The sequence below is a fragment of the Lepisma saccharinum genome, chromosome 27 (genome assembly GCF_977018435.1).
Source record: "Lepisma saccharinum chromosome 27, izLepSacc3.1, whole genome shotgun sequence".
Taxonomy (NCBI): domain Eukaryota; kingdom Metazoa; phylum Arthropoda; class Insecta; order Zygentoma; family Lepismatidae; genus Lepisma; species Lepisma saccharinum.
Genome location: NC_139255.1, coordinates 55,607,946 through 55,632,601, shown reverse-complemented (window position 1 = coordinate 55,632,601; position 24,656 = coordinate 55,607,946). Strand labels below are relative to the sequence as shown.

At 38.2% G+C, this 24,656-nt stretch overlaps 1 pseudogene across 1 annotated transcript in view; it reads left to right on the top strand.

Moving 5' to 3' along the window:
- LOC145980431 (dual specificity protein phosphatase CDC14C pseudogene) overlaps positions 1-24,106 on the top strand; it is a 37,296-nt pseudogene extending 13,190 nt beyond the window's left edge. Inside the window, exon 2 of the transcript XR_014440851.1 lies at positions 21,779-24,106. The product of XR_014440851.1 is annotated as a dual specificity protein phosphatase CDC14C pseudogene (transcript). The remainder of the gene's footprint in view (positions 1-21,778) is intronic.
- Positions 24,107-24,656: the final 550 nt, after the last annotated feature.

Sequence of the window (24,656 nt, the reverse complement as noted above, 5' to 3'; positions counted from 1 at the left end):
TCGTGAGCGTTTCGCTTACAGAATTGGGAGGGGACTTTATGATACGGCAATTAATACTTAATTGCAGGCAGTTACGGCGCTGTTTTCTCACTTCGTCAGATGAAGAACTGTCAGTGCTCTGTGCTAACATGTACATCAAACACATGTAGACAATGTAATAACCTCTATGCCCCGAGGGTAAGGTCTCTTGTTAGCATGACGCATGTTACCTGCTGAGCAAAAGAAACAAGAAACGGGAAGCGATTTGTTATGGAAAAGAACAACAGGAGATTGGACAATGTGTACAGATAATGGCACTAATCCTTGTAGAAAAAGAGAGGAGCATTGGCACAAATAATGATCGTCATTGAACTCAACTCAACAAAGATTTATTGGACTTACAGCTTTACATGTGGCTGTTTATGTCCAGCATACAATATAAGTACATAAGATACATTTTAATATAAATTTTACACACAAAGTTCATAAACGCTCTTAAATACAATTTTATATAACTACATTAACTCAGTCAATAACAGAAATATATTATAATTTTGTATCAGCTTTTCTCAAAAAAGCAAGTATAACATATCTAATTCTAACATCTGGAGCATACAACATTGAAGTCATACTAATGGGAAAAGGAACATTAATTTTTGACAATGTTTTTGTATAAGGTCTTTCTTTTCTCTGAGTGAATTGGACATTCCAAAATAATATGATGAGCATCGCCCCTTAAATCACCACAGTCACAATTTGGAGATCTTAAAATGTGTATTTTAAATAAATGATGATATGTTCTCGCGTGACCACTTCTTAGTCTATTTATTAAAACAATTGCATTTCTTGAACCTTTACAATTATAAAAACCAAGGTTTTTTCCTAGTGTAATCAACATAAGGACAATAACTTTCACCAACACTTTCTCATGAATTATTACACCATAAGTTCCATTCTTCAAAAATTTTCTTCTTAACCCTCGGCAAAAGATCTTTGTAATGCAATGGTAACTGGATTGTTTCATTCATCTGAGCAGCTTGTTTTGCATATCTGTCTGCTTGTTCATTTCCGTAAATATTAATGTGTGATTTTACCCACACTAGTGTTGCCCACGGGACGAGACGGGACAGGCTTTTAAAAAATTCGAGACGAGACGAGATTGACCATGTGTCATAAGACAAACGAATATTTTCGAGACGAGACAGCATTTCCACGAGACTCCACGAGACGAGACAGGCCAAAGTCTCGTCTCGTGGGCAACACTAACCCACACATAATGAACTACTTTTCCATTGCTTATTAAGCTATTAGTTGCACGAATACAATTGATGACATATGGTGATATTTTAAATAAATTTTTATAATTAGATTGTATTGCTTGTACTAAAACACTTTGCGAATCAACTAGTATTAGAAATTTCTGTTCAGGAACTGTACCAATATAAATCAAAGCTTGATATACCGCATATATTTCTGCTGTAAATATGGATGCCTTCACTGCTAACCTAAACATTTTTGATATATTTATTTGAGTATCATAAAGAGCTGCTCCTACTCCACTTTCAGTTTTAGACCCATCTGTATATATGTGATAAAGTCTTCCCAAGATTCTCTAAACTCAGCTAAATTATTATATTTCGGGAAATATATATTTTGAATTGGTTGTGTGGGAAATTCTAACGAGTACACTGGCAATGTTCTTGCTATGAGTACTTTCTTTTATATATAAAATATTTATTGGTTGTGGACAAAATCCATGCACCAGTTAACAATTTATCAATTGGTATTATATGCATGTATGCACATAATATTTACTCACAATTATTCCTTTCATAATAAATAGTTTCCAAATTTCATTACACTTTTACAGAATTATATTAGACTTATTAAGATATTTTGTAAGAATATAGATTACCGAGGATGAAGGTGAAGTCAGTAAACAAGGCAGTGTCAGTGTCGCTTGATGTCCACTCCTATATCATGTGGTTTGGAGTTGCAGTATATTCATTGCACAAACAACCTGGTGAAGTCACTAAATTCTTCTTGTACAGGTGAGCTGCGGCGATAGTGTGATTTAACCTGCAGCGCATTATAGTTGTGAGGGAACTCCGGGAGAGTTGAATCTGTTAAAACCAACATTCCTTTGGAATTCTTTCTTCTATAGAATAGTAGGCCTTACCGCATTGAGTGCCAGTATTTGTCCACAAGCTTTGCCAGTCAGTAAATAGTTTTTTTCTAATGTGTGATTCCAAAACTATTCCAAAGTTTCTGCTATATTGTTCCCTTCTATTAAAGAATGTCCAGGTGTCCAAATAAAGTTGATATCATATCCCAATCTCGTTAATTTCAGTGTGAGTATTAACAATGTACCATTCCGTATGACATGACCATGATGCAAACTGTAAAGAATTTAGCACAGAGGCTGAATCGGTTGCAATTAGAACTGAATTTAACTTCTTCTATGAGTACTTGACTACATTCATGGTGATATTTCAACTCAACAAAGATTTATTGGACTTACAGCTATACAGATGGCTGTTTATGCCCAGCATATATATGGTGATATTTACTATCTTCCAGGTGCAAGGTGGGTACACACAGGAAAGTAATTAAAAATATGTGAATGATCACTGGTTTATGAAAGGACGTCACTTTCGACATGCGTGTGGTGAGACTAAAATCAGAAACATATGTCCACTAAACAGTGAGAACTTATACTGTAATATAACCGAAGTTCATTGCGTACATGAAAAGCTCCAAGAAAGTATTACTGGGCTCATTTTCTTCACATAAAGGATAAGTAATCAAGGGGTCCCGATTTTGATACATAGTTGAGGCATATAGAAGTTCGCATTCCACTTTAAAAAAATAGCCTATATGTGCATAAATGGACTTAAAAGAACAATTCAAACAAATTAAGTTACAATTTTATTTCTAACACTTCGTTAGGGCGACCTTCAGTTGTAATGTCAAGGGAATAATAATCATAATTTACTGTCTTGCTGGAACTATTTACTGTTAAAATTTAGACGATTCTGGCATGATTGTTTAGATGTCAAGGTGTTGCCTTTTCAGATGAAAACTTCCCTTGATCCGAGTTTAATCCCTGATGAAGGTACAGTGAACTTAAATTTTGCCACACTATTGCAGAAAACTTTCCATCCACTGGCAACCCTGCTGTTCCTGTTTGCAACCGGTTGTTGTCCCGAGTAGCAAAGATCCCAAGATTTTTCTCGTCACCAATGAGAATCTTCCCTCACTCCAGGTCCCATGAGGCTTTGGAACATTCAGGAACACTGCTCTTTCAAGTTTGTACACTTTTTTCCTCCTTCTCTGGTAAGAAAAAAACTCAGATTTTATTCTCACAGCTCATTTGAATTGAGATCGACAATGAGGTAAACAATTTTTCTTTTCGGAAAGAGAAAAGAAGAGAAGAGGGGTGTTCCAGCGTCGATAATGAACACTGTAACGTCTTAAATTGTTCTGCACGCGCTGGCAATTTGCCGCAAAGCCGCTACTCCCACGCCATCTGCTGAGAGGATCTGACTGGACGACTCCTCCGCTAGGGGCGGGACCATCGCTCGGATCTCACATCCGTGTCGTAAACAGTTTACACTTCACATGCAAAACGAATTCGCGCAGGTTTTTCTTTTATCTCGGAACCTGAAAGAATACGCTAATTAAAAGATCTCATGGAGATACACCAAAGAAAGGTATCATACGTACAGAGCAGACCCATCACACGAATATTAATGCGAATTTTTGTATGACTATGACGTCATCACAAATATCGAGGATTTTTTTTTTTTTTAAATCAGTGCCTTCCAAAGAGAAATGAACTTACGTTAGCAACTATGTTGGAAAGCAATTGCACCCGATCTGTTAAAATTATAATAGTATTTTTTCAGTTAATTACAAGGAGCTCCAAGTGACGTCATATCATCATGTTCGAATATCCTCGACGGAACCACTTGTGACCCGTGCCCGAATCTGCAAGAGCAGACGTCGAAGTTGTCCGAATCGAAAGGCGCAATCAGAAAGCAGGCGACAATCGTCCAACATAATATTTTCCATCGATTTACTACATAAATTGAAAATGTGACGTGATTTTTGTTTTACAATTTTTCTAAAAGTAGTGTTATTGATAAAATGGAACAGGCTTAGACTGTATATTTAATAAACGTTGCCTCGATAAAGTGAAATTTGCAATATTCAAGGTGCGGCGCTACAGCGAGTTGAAGCGTGCAGTTGTCGGACAATAACGGAACGGAGATTGCGAGGGTCAACTGCAGTTTAGGTGGACAGCAGCTGTTCATTCGGACACTGCAGATAGTGCTGCCATTGTTGAAACAAACTAGTGACGTCACCAGAGAATCCTGGTCCGGTTAGATCAATAGGCGCAATATCCGCAGGTGAGCTCTGCCTCGTGTCAGGGATGCTAATATTTTTATCTTTTTCTCTTAGTTCCTATATTCATGTGTCTTACTTGTTCTTTCTGTTTTTCTCCCTCTCCGTCCCGTTATTCTATTTCTTTCCTTCTGATTTCCATTTTTATCTCTATTTCATTTCTGCTTTCCTTTCTCTTTTTGTTGTTTCTCTCTCTCTCTTTCCACCTGTTTTCTGCATTTTCTTTCTTCTTTCTACCCCCTTTTCTCTCTTAATCTGTCTTTCTTTATTCTACCTTTTGATATTCCTTTCTTCGTCTGCTCTCCATACCCCTTTCTCTATTTTTTTTGCTTCATTACGTTCCTCTTTCATTGTATTTCTATCTGTACCTCTCATCTCATAAGCCTCCTCGATAAAGTGGTAGAGTCGTGGGCTTGTACACCCAACGGCGAAAGAAACAGTAGACGAATTGTCCACCACCGTTTTCATTCGGTCTGTATTACACAATGTGATGACAATGAATTGAAATAATGACATCAATAAGCAGAGAACAATGCCTGCTTCGAACTAACATAGTTTCATTCCTTAAAACAATTAAACAACACAGAATGTAGAATAAAAAAGTAATGAAAATAGTGGTTAATTTGCTTACCATTATCTTTGCCGTTGACTGTACTCAAGGGCTCCCGGATTCGATACAGTGGTTCGGGTCCAACTTTCCACTGTGTCCGTTCATTCTCAATTAGACAATCTGTGCATGAACTAGACTTCAGACAAGAACTCAAACTCTCTCTCTCTCTCTCTCTCTATACTGTATATATATATATATATATATATATATATATATATATATATATATATATATATATATATATAGAGAGAGAGAGAGAGAGAGAGAGAGAGAGAGAGAGTGGCCGCGGTGGCTCAGTCGGTAACGCGTCTCACTACCATGCTAAAGGTCCCGGTTTCGGTCCCCGGCCGGTTCAAATCCGGGAACTTTTCTAACGATGGAAGCGGCCCCGGCGCCCACCCAGCGTCGAATAACATGGGTACAGTCCGGCCAAGGAAGACGAAACTACCTGGAAAGGACGATTCCAAACGCGAGGGGGGAAGCAGGGAGAAGCACTCTCCAAACTACCCTGTGGTATTTCGCTTGCGTGGGTTTGCTTGTTGTGTGTATTACCGCTTTCTGTGTTGTGTTTGTGATTGCTCTTACAATTGGCAACAAACCGTTTCGAAGTGGAATGAGGAAAATTGGGACGTTTTGGCCCCTGTTGCACATTCTACAAAAAACCCTCGTTTTGCTAGAAAATGTCACAAGCCATTCAGTTACTACATTTATACTTATAATATTATATACAACATTATCATTATTATTAAATACTATCCTGATCAATGATGTGTACATTTGTGCTAATTATAATATGTACTAAGAAGATCAATTTAATTGAATGATCTGAAATAAAGCTACTGGTTTACAAACAAGTTTATCTACTAATGTGACGATATGAATACTTTCCTGTTATGTTCTGTTTGCTGATATAATATAGTATGACTGGCTTACCTAACCCTTACACAATTCGTAAACATCTCTGTATGTATTTTGGCGACGATGTTACTACGTTGAAACTTCATTGACAGCAGACGATTTTCAAGGAACCCGCTTCCTGTCCAAAGCTCCGTCACCCCTATTTAGCCACTGAACGCGTCCGGTTGGCGCATGCGCACTTCCGTCCATGGTCTCGGCTAAGGCAGCCAGACAGTACCTGGGGGAAACCCTGGGGGTAAAGGCGGTCAGGGGCGTGATGCTGATCACATCACCCCCACTCACGACCGGATCAAGAAAGTGTGGGGCGTTACCCCCACACCCCCTGTACGCCTTCATGGCGTTGTGCTAAGCACAGGGGAGCACTTTACTTTTTTTTTACTTTACTTTTATTTATATATATATATATATATATATATATATATATATATATATATATATATATAAACACACACACACACACACACAGGGTGTACCAAAGGTCCCATTACCCCCCCCCCCCTTTGAATTGTAGACAAACCTGCAAAATGTTATTTTAACAGCATGCGTATGATGAGAGGATGGTATACCATTTAATCAGACCAATGACCACTATTTTCTCCAGAGGATCTGGGTCCACACCGCCATTTTCATGGCACAGTATTATTTGCCTCCAGGTGCGATGTGAAATCCTCCGTAACATAAGATGTCAGATCTGGATTTCGGGGTGGCCATTTTAAGAGAATTCCTCAATGATGTGTTTAGAGACAAACGAATTGGACGAGGATCGCCAAATTTACCAGCATCTTTAAAATGGCTACCCCGAAGTCCAAATCTGACATCTTGTGATAATGCGCTATGAGGACACATCAAACAGAAAGTCGCCCATAATCGTTATCCGACAACTGAGGAACTTCAAGAAGCTGTTCGCAGTGCGTTTGCTTCCTTCACGTCAGCCAAGTTACGGAGGATTTCACATCGCATCGCACCTGGAGGCGAATAATACTGTGCCATGAAAATGGCGGTGTGCACACAGAGTAAATGGTGGCCATTGGTCTGATTTAATGGTATGTCATTATCTCATCTTACACATGCAGTTAAAATAACATTTTGCAGGTTTGTGTACAATTCAAAGAGGGAGTAATGGAACTTTTGGTACACCCTTTATATATTACTAGCTGGTTGCCCGGCGTTGCCCGGGAATTTATTTATCCCAATCTTCTATTAGACAGGAAAATAATAAATTCTAACTATAGTGTAAAATGAACTTGGAGTTGAACGGCATTGGAAGTGTCACTATTCATCTCAGCGGCCCACACTAATATCGGTCGATTTCGATTATTTTTACATGTCACCCCCTTCCCACCCCCACCCTAGGGGTGCCAGGGGTGCCTTACCCCCACAGTATTTCTTTCGAGATTGCAAGTAATACGTGTACCAAGTTTGGTTGAAATCGCTCCAGGCGATCGAGAGTTATGCCTGAACAAACACACACATACATCAATTTTTATATATATATATATAAGATTATTATACAGGGTGTATCAAAAAGAATCATCCGATTTCAAAAGGCTATATTTAGGAAACCAATGAACATAGAACCTTGCTGTAAATTGTAAAATACATTTTGGAATATAAAGTTTTACTTACAATAGAAATTACAGACCGTAAACCTTTTTTCTGGAAATGGCGACAAACTGAATGTCTTTTGCACCTTTATCCAGTCATATCTGGAAATGCAGAACTGGCTTCTCCCGCAATTACAAGCAGACTCTGATGCCTTTCATATTCCAACAGGAAGGAGCACCACCACTGCCACCTGGATGTTCATTCATTTCTTAAGAATGAGCTCTCTCAACAATGGATAGGCCGTAGGGAGCCTACCGATTTGGCTTCACACCATTGGCCTCCGAGATTGCCAGATCTCACTATCGGTGATTTTTTCTTGTGGGGGATTCATGAAAGATCCCACATATGTCTCCCCCCTCCCTTTAAGAACTGTGGATGAGCTGTGAAACCACATAACAGCAGCAGTGACTGCAATAACACCAGACATGCCCCCTCAAGTATGGGATGAATTTCACTATTGTGTGGTTGTATGCTGTGCATCCAGAGGTAGACATATAGAGCAATTGTAAACATTACGTAAATAAAACTTTATATTCCAACATGTATTTTACAATTTACAGCAAGGTTCTATGTTCATTGGTTTCCTAAATATAGCCTTTTGAAATTGGATGATTCTTTTTGATACACCCTGTATATCCCTTGATCCGTCGACAAATGTGTGCGTGATTGTATAGCTCTACTATAAATGAATTTGAAAATTTCTCTGTCGCCGAACGCATTATATGTTCGAGTTTAGATCTCACCACCGACGTTCCCGTGTTCGAGTCCCGGTCAGGACATAAGTGTTCTTTGTGAGTGACCCTTCATCAATTTCATCATAATTATCATTACTCATCTCATCTACGCGATTAGCCAAAAGTGGCAGAAATGCGAAGTAAAATAAACCAAATCAATCAATCACGTAAGTAAAGGGTCTAACAATTTGAAATAAATAAAATATAGTTAAATAAAATGACACAAATTTTTATGAAAAATTCAAATGCAAAATGTGCCTTATTTTTCTATACCAAAACAGTGGATTACCAAACATTATTTTGAGTGCTGTAAAGTTTATCTATTTAAAGGAAAACCTTTCGTATTTAAATTTAAGACGAGAAGGAAAATACAGTAATATCACAGAACCCAAAACGTGTCAATTGACACACACATATATATATATATTGATTTCAATAACACGTTAACGTGCATAAACTGAGAATGATGCACCTTTTAGTGTGTCAACATACACATTGGAATGTATTAAAGGGTATTTTTATGAGATGAAGTTCCGTGTGATGCACTAAAATGCATCAATTTGGAAGATCAGACAAGATCATTTCGAAGATAACAAAATTACATATTTAGCTGTGTCAATTGATGCACTAAAAGTGGAAGTTCTTTATCTTCGAAATGAACTTGTCTGATCTTCCAAATTGATGCATTTTAGTGCATCACACGGAACTTCATCTCATAAAAATACCCTTTAATACATTCCAATGTGTATGTTGACACACTAAAAGGTGCATCATTCTCAGTTTATGCACGTTAACGTGTTATTGAAATCAAAATATATATATATATGTGTGTGTCAATTGACACGTTTTGGGTTTTGTGTGTAGCATGAATATGGAATATTCACAGGAAAATGTTTGAAAAATTACTAAAATATGTCAAATTTGTGCTAAAATCTAATATGTTTTTCATTATTTTTATTTATTGGCATTTCCAGTACAGCAGAAGCCATGTAAAACCGGAAAGAAACTATAGTAAAGAAATGTTTCATAATAGCATTACTTATGTACAATTTTTTGTAAGTTGATGATAAAAGACGAATATGAGCTGAAGATATGCACTTGGTTTGAGATGTTGTGGAACTGATTCAGTAGCCTGTGGAATAAGGGACGTTGAACGAGCGAGAGCCTGGGTGAAATAACATTTTTCGAGCACGATTTGCAAACAATACAAAATAACATTAATTTTGTAATAACATAAAGATAAGTATTTGCATATAAATCAGTTCCTTGATAATGCCACAAATCCTATTCGACAGTACATGCGCGAGAATAACTAGAAACTACATTTTTATCATTGTTGCTGGCAACACTGCAGTGTGTGAGTGCGAAGGGGCGTTATTGTTTACCAGCTCCGAAGAGCAGTCGCAGAAATAACAAAGAGATAGCAGGCAGACGCTGAAACTGGGGCCAAAAGAGTGTGGGACTCCAATCTGTATGCATCAAGATATACGCCAGATAGCATCTCGTGCGGAGGTATACCACATACCGTTACGTCAGGGGAAAACAGAGTAAATAAAATATCGAAATAATAACACGAAGGTGATGCTGAGAATGGAAAATTTCCCAAGACGCGGTTTAAGTACTCGAAATAATTCACTCACATGCGCAACAGTTTTGCCAGCCATGCCATGAATAATCTCCCTACAAAAAGATACTTAAAAGTCAACGTTTAAGTTCACTTTATTCAGAGATAGCCTACAGTGAGGACACTGTTACAGACGGCGCGGGGACCGCGCAGTGACCCTCTGTGGCCGCGTTTACCTACGAAGGGACTCGCTATCGAACATCACCTCTTTAACATTAATTATTAATGTTAAGGTTCAACTGGACACTGAATATGTTTTACCGACAATTTCCAAAATCATGTTGATATTCAAAATTGTAATTTTGCTGTGAAACAATAGGCAACTGCAGTGATAATGCAATCCACAGAATTTTTCTCGAATTCTCTAGGGCAGGGCCGCCCAAATTATAGCCCACGGGCCTCATCTGGGCCGCCAGGTTTTTATACTTAGTCTATTTTTAAGTTGCCCGCCACAGTACTCACAGAACATATAATTTAATTTGAGATATTATCTTGGGGGCAAGCCAAATTAAATATGGCCCGCGAGATATTGCTGTACGCACAAAATGCTCCACGAGGATTCTCAAATAGTTTTATTTTTTTTTAGAATTTTGAACATCAACCTGATTCTTCCTAACAAGAGAACGATTCTTGACACCGAATGTTCCGACTTGGGATAGGTTTGTGCGTCCCTCAATTTCACCTAATCATCATTCATCCCCATGGTCGCAATTAGCGAAAAAAGGAAGATTAGCGACGTGAAATAAGAAATATACAACATGATACGAGAGTCTAAGACAGTAACTTTAGGTTATTTAAACTCAAAGTGACATCATTGGTTCTGTGAAACAGCTCGAAAATTGGCCATTGGGGTTATTAACCATATATTTTCCACATACGGTACTTGAAAATGTCATCACACCCTTCTCGCTGAACTGTTCATGGTGAAAAAATGCCATAGTTGGCATCACTCACGCACAAAGACATCCACGGCTAATATCACAAAGAGGTTAGGTTTGTTTATTATGCGGGAAAATGCGGTTTGAAAGAGAGAGAGAGGGGTGTTGGAGATTTCCATCACAAAAACAAAAGATGGTTCTCGAGAGACAGAGCAGAATACAGAGAAAAAAACGACGAAAGAAATTGCTGTTTTTTTTTCGTATGCCACGTTCGTGACTTGAGCCCTCATCAGCATTTTGCCTAATCTGAAAGCTACAGCACAACGAGTAAACGGACAGTACAATTATCTTACAATTGTCTTCCTTTCACAAGGGAGGAGGAGGAGCCTAAGTGCTCATGCGTCAATGTAAAAGACCAAGGCACAAGAATTAGGTTGTCGAATATTACGACGCCGAGATGCAATTACATTTGCATAATTAGCCGTAAGTAAACCCGTTTTCCGGACTTTTAGCCGATCATTATCTTTTAATTGCTACGCTTTTTTGGAACAGTGCTAGGATCGCTTCTCTTTTGTTCTTTGGTGCGCGGCGGTCGCTTGCTGGAAGGGACCGACGCAGTCAATTACTGTGTGCATCGTGGAAGACTTTTTCAGGAGTCGTTCACCGATCGTTCTAAGGGAATGAATGCCACTGAACGAGGAAATGCAACTGAATGCGTGCAAGGAAGAGAAGAAGTGTAACAGGCCTTTAAATTGAAAGCCATTGGGTAAACGGCACAGCTTCTGGCACTTGTTTAGGAAAAATCCAATTTTGTTCCGGGTTCGAACCCCGGCCTGAGCATGGGTGATCTTTGTGAGTGTCCCTTCATCAATTTAATCATACCATCACTCAACCTCATCATCGCGATTAGCTAAAAGTGGCAGAACAGCGAAGTAAAAGAATCAATTCAATCAACGAATTTTGTTCCTTTAATTTAGTTGAATCTCACATGAAAAAAACTATCACACCTTGTTGAACAATGGGGCAACATATTTTTAATGATCGGAAATACAGTTAAATCCATAGAAGAAACATAAATTACTAAACTAAATCCCTGTTATTGGCATAGTATAAAATTAGGTATGTAATGTACGTATAGATATGACTATTTAACTCAAAGTAAACATATAATGAAATATTGTTAGTTACAAATAATAAGAATCATAGCAGTAATTATAATAATCCTTATTACTTACAAGCTCTCTAATGTGAAACACAAAATTGATTAAGTTGGAACAGTATTTGAGTGTCCAAAAACTGACTGCAACAATCAAATCGTGAATGTCGTCATCAACCGCAAAACATTCGTCATACATCATCTAAATCGTAGATCAAGGCTTTTCGTAGTATATACATTTCAGAAATAATTATAAAATTAAACATTGCTCTTTAGTTACTTTAAAGACAAAGCGCCGGAATTCAGCAACATGCATAGTCTGGGAGCTAACCGCTAAACAAATGCTGACTGTTACCACTCGGCATATGTCTTAGTGATCACTAGAGGTTCCACATATAGCTTTCAACGTTGTTCACAACTTCATACAAATTCTTAATATCACTTCACGAATAAAAGAGTGCCAATAACTGGATGGGTGGCAATAATAGGACTCTCTACCCTTGATATTTTCTCTTTTCTACAATCAGAAAAGAACGAATCAAATTCTCTTATAAACTTTACTGAATATTGATGTTCTTTTGTCCGCGTAGACCCTCTGATTAGGGGGACAAAAGCCTTCATGAAAGTTTAGTCATGGAAAGAATAACCTCATTTCATCTCCGGTTTTATTGCATTGGCGAGTACGAAACGGGGACGTGTACAGAGTGTCCCGACCCACCGAAAATTCCCATTAGTGTAATTTTGGGCACACACATACATACGTAATTTGATGAAATTTAGTAAATCATTTTTTTCATGTCGGCCGCGGGATAATCGCAAAAGACTCTAAAGCCCCTATCACACGGAACTGGATTTCGAGTAGGAATGCCCTAGTTGGCGCTGAACTAACTTTCTAGGTAGCAATCATGGCCGCCTGGCTGACTGCTTGACTGGTTTGGAGGAATATGACATGTTCTAATTGCTACTTGCTTTCCTCGACTGGATTATGTGGAACAGCCAATCAGAGCAAAGTTTCGCCATGTGAAGATAATCTGTGAGTGTCCAAAGGAGCGCTTTTGTCTGTGGTTTCCGAATGTTACTCCAGCAATGTATAACGTATACAGCATGAAAGGCGCGTTGAGTTACACCATCTATGCTGAGTGCACGGTGTTTACATTTGAAACAACTCAAATATTCTTCCATACGTGTACAGTAAACGTTGTAAAGTATGTATTTAAGCAGCGCCATTGTTTTGTACCTAATAACGTTTTATACGAAACGTTATTCCTCTCGGTTGAATAGTTATCGGCTTTTAAAAATGTGAAGTGATACATTGTTTACATCTCACGCGGCCGCCATTACAACTTCCCTCGTATGGGAACAAAAGTCTATCGCCAAGTACGCTGATAAGTATCGTGTGAAGCGAAAACTAACAAATTGGTAGTCAGTCCAGCACCAACTAGGGCATACCTACTGGAAATCCAGTTCCGTGTGATGCGGGCTTAACTTGGCCATGGTTTTGTGACTTAAAGTTCCAGTCCAATCGTTTGATGGCGCTAGTAGTCACTTCCCGTTTTTCCATAGACCAGGGATTCTCAACCGTTTTCGTTTCTCGGTGCCTTAGTGTTTCAAGATATTTCCGCGGCGCCCAAGTCAGAATGTAGGCCTTTCTAACACTTGCAATGCTCAGTTGGTGTGTTTAGGTTACTTGCCTTAAGTTGAAAAATATACGCATATTTCAAATTCAGAAACAGTTTATGTGTAAAAAGTACTAACTCAGCACATATTTGGAACAATCATAACATTGACTAACAAGTAAGTGTCATTTCAGTGAAAATATTGGAACATTATTTTTGGTTGATTAGTCGTTAAATATCTGTACATTGCGACACTGTAGTTTCATAGGTACAGTGGGATCCATGAGTATTATCGTGCAAATTGTCCATCACCATGTTCGTGCACTTTATTTGACAAAAATCCATCACTTAAAAACACATAGGATGTAAGAAGAAATTAATGAAAATAGTCATGGACAATTTGCACGGTAATACTCATGGATCCCACTGTACACTAGTGGAATAATATGACGCAATTTGTAAATTAAACGTGAAATCGATTAGACATTCGATCTTCCTTCTAAAACTGATTGTATTGTTAAACTGGTTGTCTGTGAGGGGATTAATATTTAACAAAATAATAGACGAATTAACTTAAAATTTCAAGAATATGAAGCTTTAAACTGTAAGTGAAATGCTCATGGCGTTACAGACTTTAGACAGACAAACAGAAAACTAAATGCAGCAAATGCATTTCATGCGCCAGGAACGCATAGATTGGTGCACTAAAGTGAGGTTTTTTACCTTGGCGCATTTACCATTGAAGCATCTTTGTATATCGTTTGTAAAGGTATAACACCAACGCTCATCATATGATGCAAGAGAATATTTCTTTCTGTGTCGAGAGGTTCTTCAATGCATTAATTGATGAGTTTTTGAAGCACCTTCCTGCATCTTTCTCGATGATGCACCGAAACATTTGGTCTGGGCTACAGGCTATATGCATTTTTTGTTTTAACTGATGCATTTACTTGCCTATCTCAGCGCAGACTTAAAATCATTTCCCAAATACAATGGGAACAGACACATATGTTTCGGGGGGGGGGGGGGTCCGAACCAAGTGTCTCAAAATAATAATAACAATAATAATGTTTATATTAAATTAATTAATATTCTATTTTCAGTACATGAATAGGTAAAGGGCAGTATAAGAATAGTGATATAACAGCACGTATTCATTATCTAGCTTACGTGTAGTTAAGGTCAGGAAAATTTGTACCTTGCCCTGGCAAGGAAATTAATGTCAAATAGATAAAGGATTGAATATTTATTAAATATGAGAAAAAGGTTGTTAGATCCAGTTGAGGAGAAGTAAAGTTCCTGATGATATTTTATTACCTTGAAAATAGTAATAAATCTTGCATAAATCTACTTTCCCACTGTCATTCAAAGTAGTATGATTACAATATAGTCCTTGCCTTCCAATAAGTTTGGCGGAAATAAATATCCTCGATTAAAGAGCAAGTATATCTCCATTATTTAATTTTAGTTATTTCATTATTTTCATTATTTAATATTTGTAATTAGTAAGTCTTTACGTCCTTGAATGAGAAGTCTTCGATAAACAACTTCAGGAACCCAACTGTTGTTAGAATTCTTTTCTTTTTCTTTTCCGAAAAAAAAAAACAATAAAATGAAACCAAGCGTGGAAGGAAAAATAATTAAATTTGTCAAGTAGAAACAACCTCGTGTAGCAAATTACGGTGTACATAAACTGAATTTGGGAACGAATACGTGCCTTGATCTCATATCTGTAGCATCCAGCGTGACAGTGAGAAATTTCTCTAAGTGCTGGATTGAGACGCGCGTGTCTGTGATCTCCCAAGTCGCAGAAGAACCAACAAGCGTTAATTGGATTTTATTATACCAAATTAGCCTGGGTTCTTAAGGTTCGCAATTAAAGACGCTGGGCGGAAGAAACGCAAACTAAAAGTATGCCGTGTGTTCATCGTATCAGATCTCCTTGAATCCCAATTAACGTCTGCGATATGTAAAGGAAACCCGCAGTTTCAATATTTTTTTGACATTCCTTCGAATATCACGTGTAATTAGTTGTATAATACACTTTTGGAATGTAAAAACGAGGATATATTTCTCAGTTGTTTGTTAACTGAAGTAAGTGATAAGTCCTTACCATTTTCATACATTCTAATACAGTATATATTTATTAGACATACAGCTATACATTTGGCTATACCCAACATCACTTTGAATATACAACATTTTAGTTATAAAATTCAAATGTATTGATAAATATCATGTTTACATATAAACCCATTCATATAAATGCTTCCAATTTTTTAAATTATTTCACTCTAATTCACTTTTTTACAATTTTATATTAGTTTGTCTTAGAAATGCAAGTATAATGTATCCAATGCGAATATCTTGTGTGTCTAACAAACCAAATTATCGGAAAAGGCGCATTAATTTTTGTTAACGCTTTGCAAAAAAAGAAAACCTTTTATTCATTATCTCGTTATCCCAAGATGAATTTTTATAGGTTGGCCCAATGAGATAATCAACGAACACGATTCGATGAATACGTGTATTACCTATATAAGATTTATATACGAGGGGAAGTCAATATATAAGTCGCAAAATGAAATATATTCGAATTGCTGCAATGTGAAATTGTTTTATGAATATCAGTCGTTGCATTGATCCTTTCCGCAAGTGTCGGTGTAGGTGGCAGCACCACCGTGTATCGTATACGGCGCTAGTAGTCACGTTCTTGTGCGGCAGTGAGTCATTCGAGTGCCAACTGTAAGTGGCACCCACATCAATTGTGGGAAAATAATTATTACTTTCTTTCACTTCAGATCCAAGAAATGTAATAGCTATAAGCTTAGTTCAGCGCTCTCGTGTAAAACAAATACTTCTCCTATATGAAGAAATTAGAATGTAGAAATGCTCATGAATGTCGTCGCAGAGCAAGCTGTCCTTTTTCCTACAATTGACGCATGCGCAGCATGCACCGCATGCGTTCACGAGACGCCTCTGTGACTTACCCTCGTATATAGACAAAGAGGGGGGAAAGGGGTATACAAAATGTTTTAGATTTATCTTCGCTTACGCCATGAGGTATAATGCAAATAAAGAGGCTCATTGAATGATCTCTATAGTCTACACCACCAACAATCCATTTCAAATTCACTAAACCGGAATTTGGTGAGCCGATCTGCAGTGCAGAGTGATTAGCTGAGAGCGGCACGAGTCCGCGGTTCGATTCCTGGCCTGAGGATGTGTTGGTTCCTTCATCAATTTCATCATATCATCACTCATCCTCATCGTCGCGATTAGCCCTAAGTCCAAAAGTGGCAAGTACGTATAGCTATACTTGATCGATTGGTCGAATTAGGATATTTTACATTGCTCTTCTAGGGGATGAGGATGTGTGATGATGCAATTGATGAAGGCGACCTATACTCTGTCCCGGGAATCTCTGGAGCAAGGGAACGAAAAAATGCCTCTGCGCAAGTAGTGACGTCAGACGTGAGAGGGGACGTGATTCGCTCCGTCCACTCTCCTTCTCCTCTTTTCTGCTGCTATGCGTGACCTTGTCCCCTAGATTCCCGGTATAGAGTATAGCTCAGGGTGCGGAATCATTGAAGACTGGTGGGGGGAAAAGATCTTAATCTACACCCATATACGTGTGTGTGTGTGTGTGTGTGTGTGTGTGTGTATATATATATATATATATATATATATATACATAAATTATTATGATATGGATATTTATAATGTTATTAAATATAAAAGTTAATTAATTACTAAATATTTTTTAAAACATTGTTATTAAATACACAAAGTAATTAATTAGTTACTTTTATATATGTATATCAGATATGTGTAAAGTAGCAAATTAATTCCTTTACTATCAGGTTAAAGATGTCAATAAATTACGAAATAGTTTTGTTATGTACAATCTTTTGTTTAATTTTTGTATGAATACAAAACTATTATAATTATTGTTTGACTTGCATTCTTCTTTTATTGCCGGCATATTGTTATTCGTGTAGACAGTAATAATCTCTTGATAAAGAGAGAAAGCATTCCGCACTCACTTTTGTGTGTGTGTTTTCGATATTATCCTTAGCAAAGTGCATAAGAAGTAAATCTAGGGATGTGACGAAGCTGAAAATTTACCGATGCCGATGTACTCGCCGATAATTTTTGGAACTGATGCCGATATTTAACCGATTCCGATACATAACATTATTAAACAGAAATGGGATGTTATTTTCTGCATGACAAAAATAAATTTGCTATGTACATTTCTATTGCGTATCATATGTATATACATACGATATTCTCAAGAGATGCGAATGTACATTTGCATCTACAAAAGGTTATGTGAACCTAGAGATTTAACATTAGTACACAAGCAGTTCTTTGAAATGCAAAATTAATTCCTTTTCTGCCAGATTCAACTTCAGAAACACGAGATTTGGAAGCGCTTCAGGAAGTAACCTACTTCTTCTCTTATCGCAAATCTGTTCGGCAACACTGAACACTCAATCACTGAATACTGATGCAGCAGGTATGCCCAAGTATTTTCTCAGCACTTGCTTCAGGTTTGAATACTCATTTTTGAATTTCCAATACAACAGCAGATCCTGGTTTAGCAATGTACTGTTTTATTTCCGATTTATAGTTAGGTTTATACTCTGAATGAGAGTTTGCAATAATTCTATTACAAAAACTCTGCAATAATGACGAATCGTAACCAAATTTTCAATAAATCTTACAAAACTAAAATATAAAATTTATTAGAAGGTAAAACTCTAGTATTATCTACCGGTTTAAATATCGGATTTTTGCCGATTCCTATACCGATGTGTCAATTTCTGCCGATTTTCATACATCTGTAATCGGCTTCGGCACATCCCTAGTAAATACTAATTGCTTATATTTTGTTGTTACAAGAAAAACTCTCCGCCCGGAAAATTTTTTGGGGGGAGGATTTTTTAGGTCAAGATTGTCGGTGGGGGGAATCCCCCCTTTTCCCCCTGGTATAGCGTGTGTGCTAATCACTCCGCCACGAAGGTCGGCATATATCACAGGTATCAGAGAGAGAGAATGAGAGAGAGATATAGAGGAGTAGACTCCAACCAAACTCTCTCCCGACGCCGTTGTTGGAAGACATCGTGCAGGACAATCACACCGTATGATATCGAGATGGTTGTTACTCTTTCTGTAACCCCCATCTTCCTCACAAGGAAGACGTGGAGGTCTCGTGGGAAGGGATCCCTTGCTTTGTTCACGGCGCCACAAACAATGGAGCGAGTTACTTAAACGTGAAGTGGAGACCATATGCAGAGAGAGGAGCCAACTCCGGACGAGATTAGAATCTTCATGTCGTCATTTGTTAGTGCGTTTTACACCCTGTCGCTTCTTAACATCCTTTAATTAATAAGAATAAAGATTATATTCACTCTATGCATATAAAAAGGGGGAAAATATGAGCGGATCTTATCTCAGAATGCGATAGACGCTCGGTTTATTCCTCTTCCACTTTCAAACCTGCTTACACTACTTCCCTTGCATCGCTGTTGCAAAATTGCAAAGCATAATATCTGTGCCACATGGAAGTTTCAGCTTTTCAAATTGGTTTCTTTAATGTATCACAGACATTTAGTACCAGAGGGAACAAGTTACATCATTACTACTTATTCCCAATCAGTGAGATGGTTCAGAGATGGCAACTCAAGTTAATTCAATGTTCTTTCATGCAACATTTCCAAAAATCCAAGACAAGACCAAAATTTTGTAATATAACTATTTGGCATTAATATTTTACACTAAATATTTACGAGCGGATTTTTTGGGACATCCATAAAGACATGAAATTTGCACTAGTAAATTTCCCGGGGAATTATTTGTTGGAATTTTTGTTTTAAGACAATTTTATGCAGAGATAGGCTAATCGGGACTACACCTACATTTTAGAGTGCCATCCGAACCACTATGTGTTTGCATCAGGTATCGAACCCGGGATTCCTTGATTACAACGCGACGACGTTACCGTGTAGGACCTTCTGGAACTTAAATAAATCATTATTTGTATTTATTTAATCAAAATAACGAAATAGAGATTAAGAAATGTTTTTACTTATAAAAATGAAATTAAAACGCCTTCGATAATCTTCAGACAGAAGGATCTGCTTCCAAAGCAAATGAGAAACGAAAATGTGAAGGAGTGTGACACCAAGGCCAGAATAATTTCGTAAAACCTTTGACCTTTCTCCTTCACATGGTTTACTGTATCTACTAGATACGACAAAACTCGTTGCTCAGCAAGCACGTTGATAAAATTAGGATTTATTCTGTTCCTTTTTATTTCTAACCATACCTATGAATCTTCTAACAATATCCTCGGTAAAAATAAAAGAAAGTCACCCGGAAACAAATACATCGGATTCTTTATGAATTTCTAGAAGTTATGGGGTTTGGATAATAGGTGCTCCAAATTTTCCACGTTTATAAGGTAAAGTCACAGAATTCATACACAATTCCCGATGCCAATAATTTCCGGAATTCAAGTAATTGCCGGTTAGTAGATACCATGTAGTTGTGTTACGATTTTGTGTGTTTGGGAGGGAAAGAGTGTCACCTTCATCAGCATGGAGATATTGCTAAGTAGCATTCCACGAAAAGTGGTCCTACTCCATGTTTGATTGATTGATTTGGTGTTTTAAGTCCACTTTATGCACAGTAAGGCTAATAGGGACTGGGCCTACAGTTTAAAGTGAGATCCGAACCACTGTGCGCCTGGGGAAGCCCCCTACTCCATGTAAATAACAAAATCAATTAATACAGAAATTACCATTGTTTTTAATTGCATTAAAGTTTAGATGTTTGTGAATGTATATAATTTGCGCATTTCACCAATAAAAATCACTAGCATCTGCAGCCTATGTGCTTCACAGACAATTGCAGTCAACATTTGCTACATTTTTAAAGCGTCACACACGTTACACACTCTTGTTAATGTTGTTCATGCATTCAGGCCATGCCATCATACTAAAGTTTTTTTCTTCATTTGTTAGCAGATACCATAAAGTACTTCGTAATTCTATGAAATCAGTTCATTATGAATATTTTAATCCAATCTCATGTCTAGAGCCTTACATTCTGTGTGTAAAATGTCAAATACGTAACGCTGGAATGTTCCTACTTCTTTTCTTACCTGCATAAAGTTTTAATTGTTAGTCAGCTAAAGCTTGTAGGTTTTGAAAAAAATATTATGATATTCATTCCTTATTTAGTGACGAACCAGAAAACCTTGAAGGAATGCACATAATAAAAGTAACAATTTGTTTGATTTACAAATAGAAACTGCTAGTAAACTAAAGTTATGCGCAATATTCCAAATTAAAATTAAAAAGCTTAGGGACGGATCCTTCTATATATACGTAAATTACACAATTCATGTCATATTATTTATCAGACTGCTAATGTTATATTTAAAAACATATAGCACCCTATGTACAGTGAGATGCAAATTGCCCATGACTATTTTAATTATTTTTTTCCTTTTGCATCCAACGTGCTTATAAGGAATTAGTTTTTACGTAGAGGTTGTTTCAATTCTTAAAGCTCTCACTAGGTAAAATATAGAGAAGAAATGGACAATTTGCGTGGTATTATTACTCATGCATCCCACTATACTAATTTTTTTCGGTACGAAAATGTTTTGTTGTGTTTGTACAGTGCGATCCATGAGTATTACCGTGCAAATTGTCCATCACCATGTTCGCGCACTTCATTTGACTCAACAAGAGCTCCAAAAATTCAAAGAAAACTCAAAACAAGCTGTTGACAACTTTTGCACCAGCATACAAAAAAATCCATCGCTTAAAAACACACAGGATGTAAGACAAAAATTAATGAAAATAGTCATGTACAATTTTCACGGTAATACTAATGGATCCCACTGTACTATGCTCGTAATAAGGAAATTGTGCATGATCGCAAACATTAGAGGAGAGGAACTGAACGGCATTTCTCATTCCTGCAGTTCATTTATTTGTGATAACGTGGCCAAATTGATATTCGAAGTAAATAAATGGCCCCATTACTGGCAAAATAGTGAAGACACGAATTTGATCAGTAAAGAAATAAACGGACAGATCTTTCTTTCCGGATTTTCTACCCTGGTATAGGTAATATATTGAGAAAAAGTGAACAGTCTTTCTTATCTTTGAACTGTGGTGAAGCAGTGTTTTGTCTTATCTTTTGTATTGTTCTTGATTTTGTTGATTTCCAGGGATGATGCATAGCAGAGGGGGCAAAATTAAATTGGACTTCAAGCCACGACTGCAGTCAGTAGAAATCATGGTAAATTGTCGAGTTGGAGTGTTGCTTGAAGATCCATAGTCACGAAAATCGAGTCGAGAGGGCTTATAATAAGTGAGGTGCTTCATCGCTGACCCAGAAAACATACTAACTGAATTGGACTTGAATTAAGGTAAAATATACATGTGTGTCTTCATCCTGATTTTTGATTGAAAACGTGTAGAGTTTGTAATGGATGCTTGTGTGTTTGAACGTTCACGTATTTAGCTAGAGACTCTGGCCAAATAAGTGTGTCAGAATGTTCTCCATAGGCTGATAGGTATTGATAAAACAGAATGTTGCTTCGATATTAACATGCCTCGCACTTCGCCGAGATATACAATGATTCCACATCAGAACCGTACAAGGCCAAAGGACGATTTCTTGCTGCAGAAGTACAGAAACAATGTGGTCTCGATTGCAGAATACATCAAAGACCGCTTGTACTTTGTCACGCTGTGGGTTCCAACTAGGACTTTCTCCACACATGATGTTTACGAATTCTCAATAGACAAGGAACTAGTGTACGAAGGATTTTATTACGACTTCGGACCACTCAATCTAGGCTGCTTGTACATGTATTGTAAGAAGCTACAGAGACTCTTGGAATCATCTAGCCTTGTAAATAAGAAAATTGTTCATGCTACAACAATGGATCCTCATAAAAGGGCCAATGCAGCGTTCCTGATTGCTGCATTTTCTATTATACACCTGAACAGAACGCCTGAGGAAGCTTTCAATGTTCTTATGGCTGCAAAGGGTCCACCTTTCATGGCATACAGAGATGCTTCAGTTGGACTGCCAGTGTATCACTTGTCGTTGCTGGATTGCCTTGATGCGGTACACAAGGCTCTGAAAATGGGCTTCTTCGATTTCGACGACTTTGATGTCAACGAGTACAATAATTATTTGAGAATTGAAAACGGCGATCTGAGCTGGATAGTACCGCGAAAGTTCATAGCTTTCAGCGGTCCTTGCGGCAAGAAACCTGACAAATCAGTGCCTTTCATCATGCAGCACGAACCAGAATTCTACTTCGATTACTTTCGCAAGAACAACGTGAGCACGGTGATAAGGCTGAACAAAAAATCATACGACGCAAAGAGATTCATACATGCCGGGTTCGATCACAGAGACCTCTTCTTTGTGGACGGTAGCAGTCCTTCGGATCTGATCGTGGAACAGTTTCTCAATATCTGCGAAAAGGCGAAGGGAGCCATAGCTGTTCATTGCAAAGCAGGCCTTGGGAGAACCGGGTGCCTGATAGGGAGCTATATTATAAAACATTATCGATTCGCACCAAATGAAGTTATTGCGTGGATGCGAATATGTCGCCCGGGATCCATAATCGGGAATCAGCAGTTGTGGCTGGAGGAAAAGCGAAAGGTTCTATGGCGCCAGGGGGACAACTATAGAATGAGGACCAAGAACAACACGGGCGTGTTCCCTGAACATGAGTTCGGCGTCTACAGTCTCAAGCAGAAGAGCGTGTCGTGGAATCTGAGACAAGCCCAAGAGGTTGATCAGAAGATACTGGATGTGGAGAAGGAAACGTCAGAGGAAGACATTAAGCACCTCTACAGGAGGACAACGCCTATCTTCGAGAAAGCCTTGACGAGTAGCTACATCAGAACACAAGGGGACTACCTGAATGCAATGAAGGAGAGGCTCTTACTAGGAAAGATGTCCAAGACTAAGAAGGACACGTTGGAAACTCAGGAGAACCGTCACGCACCAAGAGCACCTCTGAAGCCGCAGAAGCCGGAAAACAGCATCATAGCGGCCGACGAGCTTCTGGAGAAAATCAGAACCAGAAGAGGGCGCAAGCATCGAGAGGGTACTCACTGCCAGCACCACGAAGAAGAGGTACTCGTTCCTCGAGGTAAGAAGATGGGGAAATGCCCCAGTCGCAGCAATACTCCAGGCAAACGCAGCGGAAGTCCAGCTACCATTTACACCGAGAAGCCCCAGACTGCACCCTTCACCCTGTACTCCAGAACGATGCGGACGAGATCAAAGAGCAGGGAAAAGCCCAACATGTCCAGGCACCAAGGAGGGAAATCATCGGGCAGACGGAACTCGAAGAGACCTTAAATAAAGACACTCAAATGCACTTTTATCTTAAATGTTCGTATCGTATCATCGGATGTTCATGATCAGATTTTTTTATATATTGCAAGCTTTTTTCACTTTTTAAATCCGTGTTACATGTAAGGTTGTGCATTCTTCCTGTTTTCTTTATTAAAAGGCAATGCATTTATTGTAATGAGTGTATTTTTCTTATAATGTTATTTATTTTTGAGGAGAAGATGGCTCTATAGACAAAAATTGTTATTCTTCAATTGCCCCTTTTTTGCTGGGTAAACAACTACCATATAGTGAAGGATCAGGATAGGATAAGTTCAGGCAATATCCATCTAAAGTTACGCCACACGAGACCGTGGGCGAATTGATTTGAGTTTTTGTCTTTTAAGTCCATTTTATGTACAAGAAGGCTAATCGGGACTGGACCTACAGTTTAAAGTGGGATCCGAACCACTATGTGCCTCCACTGGGTATCGAACCCGGGACCCCTTGATTGCAAGGCGATGATGTTACCACTACGCCATCGGGGAGGCCGTGGGCAAATTGAGGTGGAGGGTCGCCACCTCTAAACATGCAAAACTAACACGAAGTCATTCGATATAAGTCATCAATATCCTCTTGGAAATGGCTGGAAGGGACGAAACTCAAATAAGGGACGTGGGAACTTTCCTACATTGCGTCTGGACAAAGAGAGCGAATAGGTTGAGGGACGGGAGTGGAAGTGC